Raw genomic sequence first — 18,187 nt, forward strand, 5'->3', positions numbered from 1 at the left:
GGGCTAACAGACTGAGGTGAGAAATGATTATTTGCAACTAGTTTCCTTAATGCTCTCCCAATACTCTAATGTCTGATGATTCGAGGTGGATTTTGCAGTATCTGTGGGCAAATAAGTATCAGGTCTGAGGCTGCGTCAGCAACTTTATCTGGTGAGACTGCTGAGTGTTTACAAAGCTTAGGAGCAAGAATATGAAGATTGTTACCTCAAATATTTTCAGAACAGGGGAACATCATCGCTGCTACAGTTAGGGGGAAATGGAGCATGGCGCGCTCCACACAGGGCTGATCGTTGGCTTCCCAAGTATTTCTCAAAGCGTGTTATCATTTGGGATGTAGTAAATGTTCAGAATCAACAGGCTCTGACCAGACCAACTCATGAAATGGCCAAGTTTGTCTTTGGGGCCCTATCCCTCTCCTCCCTATCCCAGGTCTTTGGGGCCCTCTGGCCAGATTCCTGATAGGATCCAAACAGGCCTGAGAAGGTCTTCGTGAATCTGCATGTTTTCAGGAGACACTTTTAATCCAAGTGACAACTGCAACAAAAACAGTGGCATTCAGTCTTCAGCACCAAGCCCTGGGAAAGCACGTAGGGATGGGTGGTTTTTAACAGTCCTGCTCCACTAACCCTAAAGGGGAGGGGAGGGGAAGGGAGAATCAGTACACTGAGCTTTAAGGTTTGTTCTCAAAGGCAGACTTCCTTAGTCTCTAGTAGCGATAATCACAAAGAAAGAAAAAGTTTTCCACACAAAAGATTCCTTATTTGGTATCACTAGTTCCAAGGCCTGTGCCTTACATCACATTCTCCCCTCCGAACTGGAGAAGGAAGAGGTGATTGAAAGCCTAGGAAATTTTTCCAAAGGGATACTGAAAAAGGAACTGTTTACATGGGAAACTTTTCTTGCACAGGAATTTGGAGAAACCCTTCAGTAGAAGGAGGAGAATAAGAAACATCTTGCATCAAGCATCCCTTAGGAAGGTTACAGCACCATATGGAGAGTAGCTAACAACTTACACGTTAATAGAGCAAGTAACCCCCCTACACCAACTCTGCAGGGAAGTACTACCTGGTTTCAATATTTCCAAACTACCAACAAGCAGATGGGCTTACTTTTGGAACACGCAACTTCAATGTCACATATCAGTATGAGACCTCATTAGTATTTCTAAAACCTAGTCCCTTCTAATTTTAATCTTCTTTACCCTGCTCATCATTTTGGTTTTTTTACTTGTAAAAACATGTAGATTTTTATTTGGAAAGGCTATTCTACTTTTCAGGTCAACGACAGGTGGAGGTGCACTGCAGGTAGTCCTAGGTTGTTACACCTTTAGCTTGGAATCAGAAAGCTTAATCCCCATAAGGCTTGAGTTCCCTACTGCAAGACCAGTACTGTCCCCTCCACACTGGCACCATGATGTCTTCTGTATTACAAATTGACATACAAAGTGCTTATTTATGGAAGCATGCATAAATGAAAGAGTGAACAAACGGATGGATCCTCAACAAAAGGAGGAACGGTTCCTAAGCCCACCAGAAACGACTAAACCACAAATGTATTTCAGGTTCAAATGTTCTGTTTCAAGATCAAACCACAGTTTTAAGGGATTTGAACTGTTTTCGTACTAGAAAAGAGGAGAATCCTGAGGACTAGGGAGAATGGAGAGAACGGTAAAAACCAAGAAACAGAAATATCAGGACACTGGAAGGAGATAAATTGTGGGGGAGAACTTCTTAGGAAATCTCTTTTCCTTCAATCCTTATTCTAGCAGCATCTCTTATAAGCAATTCTGTTTGCTTCAGCCTCCCTGAAAACACAATTTTGGGCTGGAGATTCAGCAATCCAAGATTTCCCATTGTGCCTGATTTTTTAGCTTCCTGAGACTATTCTCTATAGACTTGAGGAGGAAATCAATTTGCATGCATTTTGGGTAAAGGGTAAACATGCAATGAATTATACAACCCGGCTGGTATTAGTTATTCCAACTTCATGCCTTATGTGGAAAGGGTATATAGTACGTCTGACTTATGTAGTGTAACTATGAAACAAACAGGCCCAAGCCAAGAACACAGATGCTTACAGCAGTGAGAACCGTGGTAGTTCTGAAGAGATTAAAAAATCCAACCCCTTGCCCTATACCATGCAATGCAACAACAGTCTTATTCTGTTCTTACTTCCTCCATTCTGGAAACAGATGCAAACCTCATTTTTGATCTATTCTTAGGAGAGATTTCCAAACAGAGGCTCTGAAGACAAAGGCATCAAAGGAGCAGCACCTGACTCAAGAACGAATTTAATTACTCCACAAGAAGCTCATGGGCTGGGAATAAAAACTTGAAACAGAGATTCCTTTAATGTTACGCTTTCCCTGCCATTTTCCATTATATACTGAAAAGTACAAGCCATGTAGCAACTCTCTGCAGGGAAATGTCATACCTGGTAGAAATTCAATACTTATTTTCTTGCAAGGGGGGTTGCTAAAGACCCTCCTTCCAGTGAGGAAGGAGGGAGTCATTTCTGCAGCCTTTACATCCCTGCCCCTGAGCAGCTCACTCACCATTATATGAGGGAAGGGCCTGGTGCCATGGTCCCTGACACTGTGCACCCACTGCTGGGCACAGTCCTTCAATATGAGTAGTCATTCTAAAAGAACCATGGAAGGATGTTATGCAGATAGGGATCACCTTCAATGTGAGAAGGCTACTCTTCCACAAATGAGAATTTCTGTCTGCCTTGAAGGAGGCAGAGTAACTGAGAATTTTCTAATGGATCAGGTACTAAACATATAATATCACTAGGTGTTTGGAAAAATCAAAGCTGTTATCACTTAGCCAACACAGGCTGCCAAATATAATTACAACTGTCAGTCAAGCAAAGACAGACTTACCTGTTCTGTTTTCCTTCCTCTTCACCACCACCATTTACCTGATACTTTTAATAATACATTTTAAATGAGGGTGTGCATCACTGAACATCTAAAAAAAAGTGAATGATGTCACTAAGAACTTGCCCCCTTCACTCTTTACTGTGTTAAATGGAGGAATAAAATCTACATGTTCTGGGTAAAACGAATGTCATTTTGCATTAGTGGAAATGATCTACAGTTAAAATGAACTGAATGTATTTTGGCAAACTCTTGGCAGTACCTACTAACACTAAACATGCAATATTCTATGACCCAGAAATTCTACTCCTGTGTCTACACAGTAGAAACGAGTGGCGCTCTGTCCAAATAGACAAAATAAGTGTCACAATGAAAGACAGTGATCCTTGAGAGACGGGAAATGAATGAGGTGAGCCTCACGATCACCCTAGTTTATTGCTTTGCGAGTTTCTTCCAGGTTGTGGTGCAAGGGGGAGGAGCCTAGGCAGAGACTGGCAGATTCTGTGAGTTGAGTGACAGTGCTGAGAGTCTGGAGAGACCAAAGGGCTAAAATTCTCAGGACAGAGTAATGAAGAATAGAGAATTACACGCAAAGAGGACGCTGGAGATCTGCAGAGGTTCGGCCTTGAGTAGTTAGCTGAGTATGTCTTCCAACGTGTATGTAAGGAAACGACTGGAGGCCAGAGAAGGAACCATTCAAAGTGAATAGAGGAAAGAGTGCCCCAGCTCAAATAGGCTTTGGGAAGAGTTTCCTGCCTATTTCTACCAACCAGACTGGAAAAGTGATCGAAAAGAGTGAAAATCACTCTGAGTGGAAAAAAGAGAACAAAGTTGTGGAGAACGTACACTACCTGATCATAAGACTCATTACTGGATTAACTAATCCAGACATCGTGGGACTGGTTTCAAGACAGAGAGCTCAGAAAAAGACCTGCATAAATGGGTAATTGATTTTCACAAAAAGTACAAAGGCAAGGCACTGGAGAGAGAAAAGTAACTTCAACAAATATTTCTGGAACAAACAGACATCCACAGGCTAAAAAATGGAACTTCGGCTCCTACTTTGTACCATATATAAAAGTACGTCAAAATGGAGCACAGACCTACATGTAAAAGCTTACAACTATAAAACTTTTAGAAGGAAACACAGAAGAAAATCTTTGTGACCTTGGGTTAGGCAAGGCATCTTAGCTATGGCACTAAAAGCACAACTCATGAAAGAACAAATTAGGTAGGACCAAAATTTAAGACTTCTGCTCTTCAAGAGCATGAAAAGACAGGCACAAACTGGGAGGAAATATTTGCAAATCTCCATCTGAAAAAGGACTTCTAGTTTCATCACTTTATATTTTTAAAACTCTTAAAACTCAAGAAAACACCTAGTTTTTTTAAAAAAAAAGTGTAGAAGATTTGAATACTTCATTAAAGAAGATGTGGATGGGAAAAAAACACACATGAAAAGATGCTCAATGCTATTAGTCATCAGGGAAATGGGAGACTGAAACCATTATGAGGTATCCTGACACAGCTCTCAGAAAGGCTAACGTTACAAAGACTGACCCCTACCATGTATTCGCTTGTGCACAAATATTCACAGCAGCTTTATTGGTAAGAGGCAAAAACTGGTAACAACCCAAAGGTCCATCTCAAAATTATTATGCTGAGTGAAAGGCAGACCAAAAAAGAGTACATACTATACGTTGGCACTTACATAAATTTCTAGGAGATGTAAACTCATGCATAGGACAGAAAGCAAATTAGTGCGTGCACGCAGACACGGAGGATGGGAATGTTGGGGGCCAGAGAGAGATTACAAAGGGCTGTGAAGGAACTTTTGGGGATGGTAGGTTCATTACTTTGGTTGTGGTGATTTCATGCATATATATATGTAAAAACTTACCAACTGTGCCACTCAAATATGTAAAGTTTCCTGCATGTCAGTGATACCTCAATGAAATAAAGCTGTTAAAAAATTCACAAGCTGATCTACAGCATTTGTGGTCAAAAGAGAGATTACCTTTGACGGAGGTAGGCGGGAGCCTCCTGGGATGCTGGGAAAGTTCTATGTTGATATGGATGATGGTGACCTGGTTTCTATGCATGTAAAAAAAAAAAAAACCCACTGAATTGTACACTTAAGATGTGTATAACTTACAATATATAAGTTATACCTTAACAAATGCAAACTATTGATGATGATGACGATGACAGGGTTTAAGAATCGGTACCCATTTGAAATCACCAACCCTGATAGGCATCTCTCAGCACTTGCCCCACCCAGTTCACTCCAAGGTTACTGCCGGTAACAGAATAACCACCCGGTATATTCTCCACACAGAAAGAATGTGCAAACTTGGAAGCTGTCTTAGTCTGTTTGGGCTACAATAACGAAGGACCACAGACTGGGGGGCTTATAAACAACAGAAATTTACTTCCCACTGTTCTGGAGGCTGGGAAGTCCAAGATCAAGGTGCCGGCAGATTCAGTGTCTGGTGAGATCCTATTTCCTGCTTCATAGTTGTCTTCTCATTGTGCCCTCACATGGAAGAAGGGGCAAAGGAGCTTTCTGAGATTTTTTTTTTTAAATAAAGGGCATTAATCTTATTTATGAGGGCTCCACACTCATGATCTAATCACCCCTCAAAGGCCCCACCTCCTAATACCATCCCATGGGGTTTAAGATTTCAACATATGAATCTGGGGGTGAGGGGTAGGATATTCAGTCCATGACAGAAAATGCATTTATTCACTGCAGTTCTGACACTGGCTTTTATAAAAACCTACCCCGTTTTTTGAAAGTATACCCTATTTATAAAATTCTCCAGTTGGGTTCATGGTTCTCTTCTTGCCCATCTCTTCTGGAAACACTCCAGTTACTCCTCCTCTTGGTTAAAGCTTTCCTTCCATCTTCGTATTTCCAGACTTCTTCCACTCTGCCTGTGAACATGCTTAATGTTTTCTTTCCACGTGAGACTCTTCTATTAACAAAGCCTGTCCTCAAGCCCTATCCATTCTCGTGAAAAATGTGGTGGTGAGAGGAAAATTACGTGTGCTTTGCTACCCGCTCACTGCTTAACCCATTACTCCCCCCTGACCTTACCACGCTCCAGAAACTGCCCCATGAAAATGAAAACATCTCCAAACTATGAAACCCAATGGCACAAAAGTTAGTGGCAAAGCCCAAAGGTGGAACAGTGCTTGACATGCCCAAGGAAGAGACAGAAGAGGAGGACAGCAAAATATCGAGGAAAAGAAAGAATGAGTGAGGTCACGGGTGCGATCAAGTGCTAGCTCAGGAAGGTCCTGGTGTAAAAGGCTTGGGAAGCATTAAACAGAGGCCTAATGGGTTCTCATTTACATTAAAAAACATGTTGGCCAACTGTTGCTATCCGGCAAATAGGTCCTGCAGGAGTGTGTGTAGGCAGGGAAGTCACTTAGGAACTTCTACCCCAGTAGGCCAGGAGAGGTGATGGTGGCTTAGACCAGATGGCAGTAGTGGAGACACAGAAAAAGGAGACAGTCTGTCCTACTCTCCATAGCTGTTGACCTCCCGCCCAGAGAACAACCTCAAGGTCAGTCACCAACTCTCAGTCATCTTCATACCCTAATGCATAGTGTACTGTAGGCCACTGTTCATTGAACATCACACTTCATACAGGTTGGAACAAAGATATTTGTATTTATCTGTAGGTGTGATCTCAGCTCCCAGATTTTAACTAACCTGAGAATAAAAGATTAGGTCTTTGTGTACTTGAGGGCACCTGGTAGGGTACCCTACCCAGAGTCCTAACTCAAACATGCATCACGTGAAATTTCTTCATTCTCATCAGAAATGATTAAGGATTTGCTGTACATATTGATGACTGTGGTTAGCAATGTATCACCCATCGACTCTCTTTTTGGCCATGTCTGTTTTTCTTTTTTTCTCTGGGGTCATTTAAGGCAGTGGGGGCTGTGGAAAAGAAAAGAAGAACAGGCACACCTGACTACCGATTCTGACATGCGGTAAAGAGCTGCTTCTCTTACACAGACAGACAGCACAGCACCTCCGTGACTTCTGCTGCAGATTCCGAGATGGAACACATTGTTATGCACCTCATTAGTATTTATGGACAGCCTAGGAATCATTTCTGAAATAAATGAGACCACTTGTGTTAAATGATTCCTTCCGAAGAAAAATCCCTGAGGATCTTTCAACAGCCGGCCTTGATGAAGATTCAGAACAAAAGGAGAGAAATACCTGACCCTCTGGTGCTGAACGCGTGGTGAGAGGCTCAGATTTCTCTCTCCAATTCCCCACTGGCAATTTCCACATAAATTGGAGAATAATTGGAGGATAAACTGTCTTGAGGAGATGAGGCACAACTAACTATTGATACATTAGCTCTTCTCAAAACTCAGCCGGTCCTGTCTGCAGGCCTCTACTTGTTGGTCCCAGGGTATCTTTCCTCTCCTTCAGACTTAACAGCCTAGACCACAGGCTATTCTGATAAGGCCGATCTAAATTAGAGGGCAGTCACCATACTGGGCCAAAGAGAGGAGGTGCTGCCCTCAGCAAATGCTGACTGTGGTCGCTGAACTCTGTTCCCCTGTGGCTGAGGGACAGAGCTGAGCGCTTACCCACCTTCCATGTATATACCCAATGGAGTGCAGTTTCTCCATTGTACTGAATGTCACTGTGTGGCCTCCACTGTGAAAGGAAAGAAGGCATTATATATATATATATATACACACACACACATATATAAATATATGTGTGTGTATGTATATATATATATATATAAATATAAAAGCAAGAACAAGAATTATAGATATGGTTTATGTTAGGCAGAGAATACATTTTTAATTTTATTTATTTTAAAATATAATTTATTGTCAAATTGGTTTCCATACAGCACCCAGTGCTCATCCCAACAAGTGCCCTCCTCCCTTCCCATCACCCACTTTCCCCTCTCCTCCACCGCCCCATCTACCCTTAGTTTGTTCTCGGTCCTTAAGAGTCTCTTATGGTCTGCCTCCCTCCTTCTCTGTTTTTAACTTTTTTTTTTCCCTTCCCCTCCACCATGGTCTTAAGTTTCTCAACATCCGCATATGAGTGAAAACATATGGTATCTTTCTCAGGCAGAGAATACATTACTGAAGAATCATGCGTGCTACTAAATGGACCCGCAAACTCTGAATTCTGAAACCCTTTGCGTGAAATTAATGTCGTATCAAAACTTCAGAACGTCAGTCTATTTTGACTGAAATTTGGGGCAGAAATCACCAATTTTTCATTGCAAGGTAACGTACGAGCTTTAAAACCAAACTTAGCACTTACAACAAGGGGCAAAATACGTAAATTCCTTAGAGCAACAAAATACTAAAAATTATAACTTCATTGGTTCGTTCAAAAGCAATGTTTTGCATTCTTTCAATGTACAAGTTCTGTTCAGTACGTCACACCAGTTTGACATAACTGAAGCTCACTTAACCAATCTTATATGTGTGGTCTGCACTTCTGCCTATGTAGTCAAGATAATACAAAATTGCAGAGTTGGAAAATGTCTCCCAGAGGTTTCTTCTCCACCTGTGTCTTGCCTTTGGGCACGCTACCTTCTCAGCTCCTTACATATATTCTTTTTCTAATTTCTTTTACCTCCACAATGATAATTTACAATTCATCCTAATAAAGAGCTTCATGATGAGAAGCTCTCCTTTGGGGTTATGGTTAAAGCCATTTGCATTTCATATTCTTGAAAGTCATTTAATTGGTCTCCAGTTTTCTCCTAGTTAAATCCTTGCCAGTTCCCCCAGTCTTCCCAGATGGGTCTTCTTTTTCAATCACCACCTCCTGTGGGCCCCTACGGAGCGCAGCTGAATTCCTCATGTTCCCTTTTAGACACGGAGCCAGATCTAAATAGAATAGTTTATTTTTAAACATTTTTTAAAGTAGGCGTCACGCACAACACGAAGCCCCACGCGGGGCTTGAATTCATGACCCTGAGGTCAAGACCTGTGCTGCGACCAAGAGCTGGATGCTTAACGGACTGAGCCACCCAGGCGTCCCCTAAGTAGAGCAGTTTTAAAAGGCAAGGACAATGCAACAAGCTCACATCCAGCATTGGACTGATCTGGATTCCTATTTGGGTATGCCAGTATTTTTGAAAACACTGATGCTGCACGCTTATGGTCACCTTACTATCTACTGTGAGTATTTATGGAACCGCTCTTTGACCACATTCTCAAAGAGATTAGAGAAAAATTTCAATTGACATTCTAAACTTCTATTCTTTCCACAAGCCACACCAGTATTTCGCCTACTTACGTTCTTCCCGTCACCGTTTCCATATGGCAGGTGTACAAGCCCCCTTTGAGCACTGTGAGGGAGAGAAGCTATTTCCTGCCCTCACCAGAGACCTTTATACTGTGCAGGCGAGGCTTTTGCATCTATCCCTTTCCAGCCCCCACTCCTAACTAAAGTGCAGTGAAGCATCTAGCAGCATTCCTTGTGTGCAGTTGGCATCGATACTGAATGCGTGTTGAATGAATGCTGTGAACATTGGAACATGGGGTGGTTGAGTGTGGGAGTATGGCACTGGAAATAAAAAGATACAAAATGAAAGGCTTTGCATGAAGTCTATCAAACAGTGTAGGTGTAATGGGCAGTTGGCCATGGTTTGCAGAACTGCCATGGAGAGGACGAGTATGTGCTGTAGGTCTTGTTCCCTCAAAGTGTATACCAGGAATGTGCCAGATGGTGATGCGAGGGGTCCAAAGGTCACCAGAACCTCTCCCCCACCCCCCCCCCCCCAATGCGGCAGCCAGGTGAATATTAACCATCTGCGGAAGCAAATGATACAAGTTCTCATCGTCAGTGTGCGGGCCGCTGCACTATGCTGTGGCTTTCCAGCCAAGGCTCACTGCTGCACGACGCCTGGACAGTGTGTGATGAGATCGGGTCACATTCTCCGAGTGTTAACATCGCTAACCGAGAGACTCCGATGTCTTCCCAGAACCGAAGTTCTAGTCCACTCAAACATCAGTGCCAAGGACCATGGACTCAAAAGAAGCATCTTGCTCTTAGGAGGCTCTAACTTCCTAAGGAGCTGCCTCTCTGGAACGAGTGAGGTAATGCAGGCGTGGCATCTGGTGCTTCTTCCTTGTTCCATCAATGGCTAACTGAAATAAAGTTCCGGGTCATCCTCATCGGACTTCTGAGACCAGATACAAATTTGTACCAATTTTTCTCCACCTGACTCCGCAGGCCAAGATCCCTGTGGCCAACAGATCTGTTCCTTAATTAGCCTTTGCTGAGCCTTCAGTAGACTGTAGCACCAAGGGGTACTGGCACCTGTGTGAAGAAGGAAATCTCTCCAGGAACCAGCAATAGGAAATAAACAGAGACACGAAACTATGCCAAGATTCCCTCAAAGATTCACTGCTTCAAACTCAAATTTTAGTCTATCAACAAAGCCACCGACCCCTGGACCTCTCTGCTGCCGTGAGGTTGTATCTGCAGTCACTGATAACGTACGATGCTGGGCACACACATTTTGGAGTTCCGAGACACTTGTGTAGCACAGACCACACAAGCCATCGCAAAAACCACAAGCACTGGCAAACCTGTGCCAATTATAAGCAGACTTTCAGGAAGTGACTAACACACATCACAGAGGCCACTTTAGGGTCTGATATTATTACAAGGATAGAATTAATGCTTCTTTCCTATGCGTTTCCTCCACTAAGGAGGTCAATGATGTCACTGACAGTTCTACAGGGAGAAGCCTGTGTCCACCCCAGATAGATTACAAAGGCTGCCCTCTTGACGCCAGGCCATTGTCTGTAGATCGTCACAGTTAGAAAGAAATCTGTGCACATGGCTCTGGGTACAAGTCCTTCCCACTGCTGTCAGTCATCTTGTCACACACAGCAGATGTCATCCTGATGGGTAACACAGAAACCCTGATCATTCAAGTCTAAATTATAAAACTTATTTTTAGAAAAATAAGCGTTTGATTCCTTAAGTAATTTACAATACAATGGATCACAAGTGTCCCTGGGCACTAGCTGCCTGGCTCGTCCCCACCTCTCCAATCTTACTTTCTGCTCCATACTTCCCAGACTGCCCCCACCAGAGACTCTGCATCCCAAAGTGCTGGGCTCCTCCCTGGGTCGTGCACGTGTCCTAGCCTGTCCTGTCTGTGTGCCTCTGGTCCCTGGGACTTCTCAGCCTGGGATGCTACCTCCTGCACATCTAAGTTGTGCTCACCCTTCATGGGCCAACTCCAGATCCTTCCTCTGCCACAAGAATTTCCTTGGCGGCCCAGCCCATGTTCCCACCCTTTCCTAAAATGTCTAGGGTATTTCTCTTTAACACTGATTTTAGGACTCTGCCATACTGTATTTGTTTCAGGAACACAAAGGAAATATGCTGTTTACAAGCCAATGATTAGTCTTAAACTGCAGGGGATTTGTTGTTGTTGTTGTTGTTTTTAGTTTAACAGAGTATATATACCCTCTTTGTACCTATCTTAGCACTCTCTTCACTTGTCTGGGAAGCATTTCCCCACCATCAGAAGTGCAAAAGGAAGCTGTGGCCAAACTTAGGATGAATTATCAAATATTCTCATTTCAAAACGCAGGAGGCTTCCTCAAGTGAAAATGTATTCCCTGATAACATTACAGGAGGCTCTTATTTATTACTTAATTTTTTGGCACTCTAGGAAAAATGGGATATAGTTCCTGCTTCTCAAGGGTTTTCAGGTAACATTCACAAGAAAAAAAAATCAAGCAAGGGATGGTAATTATATTTCAGTGCGAATGGAAGGGTTAAACAGGTCAGAAGAGGCAGGACAGTTTTCAGAGGAGGCAAGTTCTAAAGGGAAACTTTAAAAAAAGAAAAGAAACAGGATCCCTCAGAGAGGAGGCCGACATACTGAAGACAGTCACTCTCTCAGGTACAAGAATGAAAGGTGAAAAGGCCACATTTCCAGAGGAGAGACAGTATTGGTGGAAATGGCCACGGTACGATTGGTTTGGGATTCTGATGCAATGAACAAATGGCAACAGTGACCTCCACGTCTGCACGTGAGCCACTGCGGTGACCCCGAGAAGGAGGTACAGGAAAGGTCACTGCCTTCCGCATGCCACGTTTGGTTCTCTTCCTTTGTGAGGGACCACAACCATCAACTGTCTCCCTTCTCCCTCCTCTTTTGCAAGGAGGTTCATTTTGTAGATGAAATTCCATCTCCTTCTCCGATAGAAATAAGAGGGTGTGGGAGAAGAATTCCTAAGGGCAGTGTCTGTATCCACACAAGGGCACAGTTATATCTACCTGCACTCCTGTGTACACTGTTCCCAAGACAACGTGCCCAGCAATCCACAGACCCCCGCATCCATCTCGGAGAGCGGAGGGGGTCTATTCTTGCGGATACCGAGGTGCCGAAGATCTCTGTCAAGTCTGCTACTTTACAAATGACACAAGGGAAGCACTGGTAGGGTCACAAACTGAAATTAGCATAGCGTGGGCCCTGCAGATGGGAGTTTTTCATCTTAAGTAATGGCAATTTGTAAGACAGAAAGAGGATTCCCCCCGCCCCTTGCTTTGTCCTTGGTAACACGCTCACTCCTTCGCTCCTCCTTTTGAGGGGGCAAGGAAGATTCGCTGGCCAGTGGCCTGACCTGAGGGAGGCAGGCTCCAGGGTGCAAATCGATGCCAGAGGGGATGAGAGGATTAGTAACTCAGATTCTGGTGTCCAGTGTTTAGAGTCTCATATCAGATTTGTGTTATAATGGAATTATACTACTGGTTCAAAAGAAAGGCATGTTCAAAAGAGGATCTTCAAAACCCCGTGCTCCGGTTCCACCCACAGGTATATACCACATTATGTCAGGGGCTCCATCCCATCCATGTCATCTTGGCCACCATGCTTGAAAGGCTTTGCACAGCCGGAACCCAAATTACTTCCTAATGTCAACAAGCTTTGTTCATCGAAATATAAACCAAGCAGAAAGCTATGGTTCATGCACTGTCATGGGTGGAAGGTCACGTTAATTGAAAAAGTAAAGCTCATTAAATGGCTATTTTGCAGATACGAGAAAAAAAAAGTTGTTTGCCGAGACGAGGTTAAAGGAAATTTATGTGAGGATACATAACGTGTTCCTTGCTGGAGCCTTAGAAAGGTCTCTTCAAAAGAACCACAGCTCACCCAGCCATTTCCTGAGAGGGAGGAAATGTTCCTTCCTGACACCTGTCAGAAGGACATGCTCATTAAAATGGCTCTCCAGCAGAGGCCAATGTTCCTGGTATTGAATCACCCTGAGTTCTTTACTTGCTCCACCTTGGAACTAAACAGCATTACAGACTCCAGATGTGGCCTAGAAACTAAGTGATCTCCTCTGTGAAGAAGGCTGCTCCGCATGGGGAGGGAACGTGGGTCTGTTAGCACTGCACGGGAGCTCCATGAATCATGGCACTGACCCTAAGAGGGGGAAGCTTAGGGAGGGACAGCCAGCCCTTGACTGGGAGTCCAGGAGCCCTGGCTCTTGTGCCCACTCTGCCTGTCTCTGGGTGCTTTAGACAGGGTCTGTTACTGCTTACGTCTCGATTTTGTCATTTCTAGGATGCAGCTAGACCAAAGGAACGTCATGAGCCCCTTCCCGTTTGCCCATTCTATGGCTCCGTGTGTCACAGGAATGTATGCTGTGCACGACGATGCCTAGATGTCTCTAATAACAAACACAGAAAATCATTATATAGATAAACATAGTAAGGGCCAGCTTTCCGAATAAAAGCAGAAAATGTAAAATATCTATTCATTTTTTAAAAGTTTATTTATTTCAAGAGAGACAGAGAGAGAAAGAGCACGGGAGGGACAGAGAGAGAGGGGGAGAGAGAATCCCAAGCAGGCTCCGCACTGTCAGCGCCGAGCCCGAGACGGGGCTTGAACTCACAAATCGCAAGGTCATGACCTGAGCTGAAACCAAGAGTTGGACACTTAACCGACTGAGTCACCTAGGCTCCCCTTTTAAAAATATTTTTAAATTAAAAAAATCTTTTTTAATTAAAAACAAATCTATTCATTTTAAAATGTTGAACACACAAAGTTCTGTCTACCCATTGTCCTAGACTCTTCTGAGATTCTTTTTTTTTTTTTAAGTTTATTTATTTTTGAGAGAAAGAAAAAGAGAGGGAGGATGACTGTATGCACAGGGTGCGAGAGAGAGAGAGAGGGAGGGAGAGAATCCCAAGCAGGCTCTGGGCTATCAGCATGGAGCGCCATATGGAACTCGATCTCATGAACCCTGAGATCATGACCTGAGCTGAAATCAAGAGTCAGACACCTAATCGACGGAGCCACCCAGGTGCCGCTCTTCTGAGATTCTTAATTAAAGAGAATGTCAGCCCTGCTGTGTCCCTCTGTGGGGCTGATGAAAGGCTGGGGTTCGGAGTGGCAAGGGGAGGTCTCTTGGCAGGCAGAGAGCTTCACGGTAGGAGAAAAGAATTCTTTTTGGGAGTGGCAAAATGTTATGCTCATAACTTTGCTAAATTCCCCTCGAGGGAATCATAGCTGAATATGAGACGTTTATGTAAATTTTGTTTTGCTTAAGAATTTAAACTGCCAACACTTGGATCATAAAGCAGTGTGACTATTCTATTCCTCTGGAAAAAATCTGAAGGCACAAACAACATTGATTCAACAAATATTTATTATGCGGGCACAATGAAGGAGAAGTGATGCACCAGGGGTGAGGGTGGGGGGAAGGGAGGTGCGTTGAGGGTGGAAATAAGGACAAGGTGAGTCCAGTACAGTCCTCCTCCTTAGGAAGTTTGCATTTTAGTGCAGAAATGATAAGGCCACTGGCGCTAAAATACGAGGTAGGATATGATAAATATCACAGCATGTATTTCTTACCAGCAGCAGGTGTATAGTTAGGCGTCTGGAGGAGGCAAAGAACACACACTGAACAGAGCAGGGAGTGGAGTGAGAGGCGGGTTTTTGGTAGACGCAGGACAGCTTCTTTATGAAAGAAAAGTGCCGTCTGAGCGGTAGCTGGAAGGATGGGTAGGGCTTATAAGGATCGAAGCAAGAAGCAGATCTCATTTATGCCTCAAACCATCCTCTGTGCTTCCATAACTAAAAAGACAAGCCCTTACTGACTGGGAAGGGCCCGTTTACAAGTAGAGAAATAAGACCACCCAGAGAGCAGTTGATTTCTTTTAGATTACCTTGACCTGGGATGAATCTTAAGACAACCCATTTCCTGGCCAAAAATCCTGGATACTCCCCTATGCTTAAACTCCATGTTTAGGAAGTAATTTTGTTAAATACATATTTATATTCAAAAGCCTAACTCCCAGCTTCCTGGTGTTGTTTCCTGGCCTTAACACAAGGCACTATTATTTTCTGAAAAAGGAAATTATTCCAGTGCCCCTGCCCAGGTTCCAGTGACTCCAGTTTGCCCTTAATTTTATTCCTCTTCTTGAAAGGACACCCACAGTTGTAACTCACACTGGTTCGGGACAGCATACAAGGTTTGATGTAGAAGCAGTTAAGGATGTGCTGGTGTTTCTGTTTGAACCGTGGGAACATGGTTTCTGAGTGAGAACACTTAAATCTTACTTTCCTTGAGATCTGCCATCCATTAACAATTCAGCTGCAGGGCTAGGTTCGTCTCATTTCAAAATGTAAGTCAAGAGCCTAAAATTGGTAATTGGGCATTTAATTGGGTATGTGAAGGCACTTACTGGATTTCTAACAACTTCAACAGGTAATGTTTAAGAACATTAAAAATTACAGCAATGATGAACCAGATGCAAATGGAAAGCGAATGAATTGTGGCACTATAATTTAACACATAGCTAAGTAGTGTTTTGAATAGAAAATGTTGAGCTTGGTTAGTTTTCTTCAATTTTCTTATATGCCAGGGATTATAAAACTATTTTACTTTTTGAACTTGGCTTCCACTCTCATAAAACTCCACCTACAAAGTGTTTGAGGGACACCTAGGTCGCTCAGTCTGTTAAGTGTCAGATTCTTGATTTTGGCTCAGGTCACGATCTCACGGTTCATGAGTTTGAGGCCAGCACTGGGCTCATTGCAAACAGTGTGGAGCCTGCTTGGTATTCTCTCTTCTTCTCTCTGTCTCTGCCCTTCCTTCACTCATGCTCTCTCTCTCTCTCAAAAATAGATAAGCTTAAAAAGTTTAAAGAAAGTGTTTGACTAAATTCAGTAGGTATAAATGGCATTATAGGTAATCAGTATTGCTTAAACCTATAGGGAATACCAAGAAGTCTGAGCAGTATGAACATGTATGAACAGTATGAACATGGTTAAACAGTTAAGAGCATATTAGAACCTGGCCACTCACAGGGGGCATCTCAACAGTCAGCTGGATATCAGTCAATTGAATGGAATGGCCTTTTTTTATGATGTCTATAACCAAAGACCTCAAAGTCATTTACAACGGCTTCCAGTGCCCACTGCCTCCTTATTCTTTTCTAAATTTCATTTTACTTCTTTTGATTTAAATAGGTAATAACACTCACGTGATGCAAAAGTAATACGTTGCAATCTCTTACTCCCACCTGTCACCTTCTGTCCAACTCCTTCCCCTCCCCTGCCCTCTTGTCTAAATCTAATTCAGTATTTGTTCTCTCCTCATGAGGTGGTTTGATCCCTGCTCAAATAGATTTATGTGAATGATACAAAATGGTAAGGGAACCATGGCGCCTGTGCCCGTTCTTACTGAAAGGCAACTGCTAGCAAGAAAGAAGGACAACAGAAGTGCCCTGTTCCAAAAGTTCTCATTATGCCCAGTTTGGTCAGAACCACCAAAGGCCTCAGTGTTTGAACTGGTAAACACGAGAAAGACTATGGAGAGTCTACAAAAGGGTCAAAGTATGTGAACTCGGAAAAAAAAAAAAAAAGACGACGACGAACAAAAAACTAATGGCCAAGTATATTTATGCCACGGGAGCCATGACACTGAAGTAGGTCAGAAAATACTTTCTTTTGGAAAAAAATTAAAAAAAAGAGGGAACTTTCCATATATTCAGGTCATCATTCCTAAGAAATAATTAGCAATTAAATATTACATAGAAAGTACTACGTAAGACTTTGTTATGGCCGTTGTTCTCTTTGGCACAGCCTTCATACGTGCTGTGAATAGAAGAAGTCTTCCTTTTTAGAAGAGGAGGAGGAGGAAAGAGTAAGAGTGAAGAGCTCTGCATTCTAATGCTTTTCCTGTAATCCATTTTGACACTGGAATAAATACTTAGCATCAAGATATTATTGATCAACAACAACAAAATCTCTCGCCCTCTTCCTGTTCCCAGCTGGCTCTCAGCTCTGGATCAATATTTCTTTTCATTCCCACGCCGTGGGCTCAGTCGGTGCACTTTTACTTACTTGCCTCCATCCAAGGTAACCGACGCTCAGGGTTGGTTTGACGGCAATTCTATTATAGTCCTAAAGCAATTATTTTAAGAAGAGATGAGGAAGAAAGGAGAGGAACTGTACAAACAACTTGACAGAATCCATTTTCTTCTCCTCCTTTTAATGTTTCTGGCCTCTCCACAGAGCCTTTCTTTTCCTGAGCTCCAGGCACTCTTTTTACAAAATAGAAACAGGATCTTGGTTGGCAGGAGCTGCCCCTGTGAACAATGAAAAGCCCGGCAGAGATAATGATTCCCGAGCAGTTGCATGGCGGCTCCCAAGGGGCCACGGAGGAACACGCTCCCCACTGGGGGTGTCTGGCTTCCCTGCTCCCAGCCTGCTCCTGACCTGGAGTCGACTACACCTGGGTGATTTGTTTCTTTGTCCTATTTATCCTGTCGGCGTTCGCTCTCTCTCCGCACCCACTAGAAGGTGACTAGTTCTACCACTAGGCTTGACAGCCACGTCCTCTGAGAAGGGTCTGGCTGCATTTGTGAGCGAAGGACCGAGAAATGACATTACTGAACTGACATTTGTCTTCTCATCATGTTCCAAAAGGTCTTGTACTAAAGGGCACTGGGACAACACTAAAACAACTCAACACAACACAACACAAAACAAAAAAACAAACCCACACCTACTAAGCCACTATATCGTTCAGAGTATTCCATAGGGAAGCTAGTGGAAAGCATATGATTTCACTCATATGTTCATCTGTTTTGTTTCTTAAATCCCATATGAGTGAAATCATATGCTATTTGTCTTTCTCTGACTTATTTCCCTTAGCATATACACTCTAGCTCCATCCATGCCATTGCAAATGACAAGATTTCATTCTTTTGATGGCTGAGTAATAGTCCCAATGTATATATATATCACGTCATC

General features: G+C 43.2%; 1 protein-coding gene across 4 annotated transcripts in view; it reads right to left on the reverse strand.

Moving 5' to 3' along the window:
* STXBP6 (syntaxin binding protein 6) overlaps nucleotides 1–18,187 on the reverse strand; it is a 250,823-nt gene that overhangs the window by 62,326 nt on the left and 170,310 nt on the right. The window contains exon 1 of one of the 4 annotated variants that reach the window (XM_053224329.1): nucleotides 9,190–9,340. The exons of the other annotated variants lie outside the window; for them this stretch is intronic. The gene's annotated coding sequence lies outside the window, so the exon portion shown is untranslated. Of the gene's footprint in view, nucleotides 1–9,189; nucleotides 9,341–18,187 lie in introns of those variants that run through there. 4 annotated transcript variants of the gene reach the window in all.

This window comes from Acinonyx jubatus, chromosome B3 (assembly GCF_027475565.1).
Source record: "Acinonyx jubatus isolate Ajub_Pintada_27869175 chromosome B3, VMU_Ajub_asm_v1.0, whole genome shotgun sequence".
Taxonomy (NCBI): Eukaryota; Metazoa; Chordata; class Mammalia; order Carnivora; family Felidae; genus Acinonyx; species Acinonyx jubatus.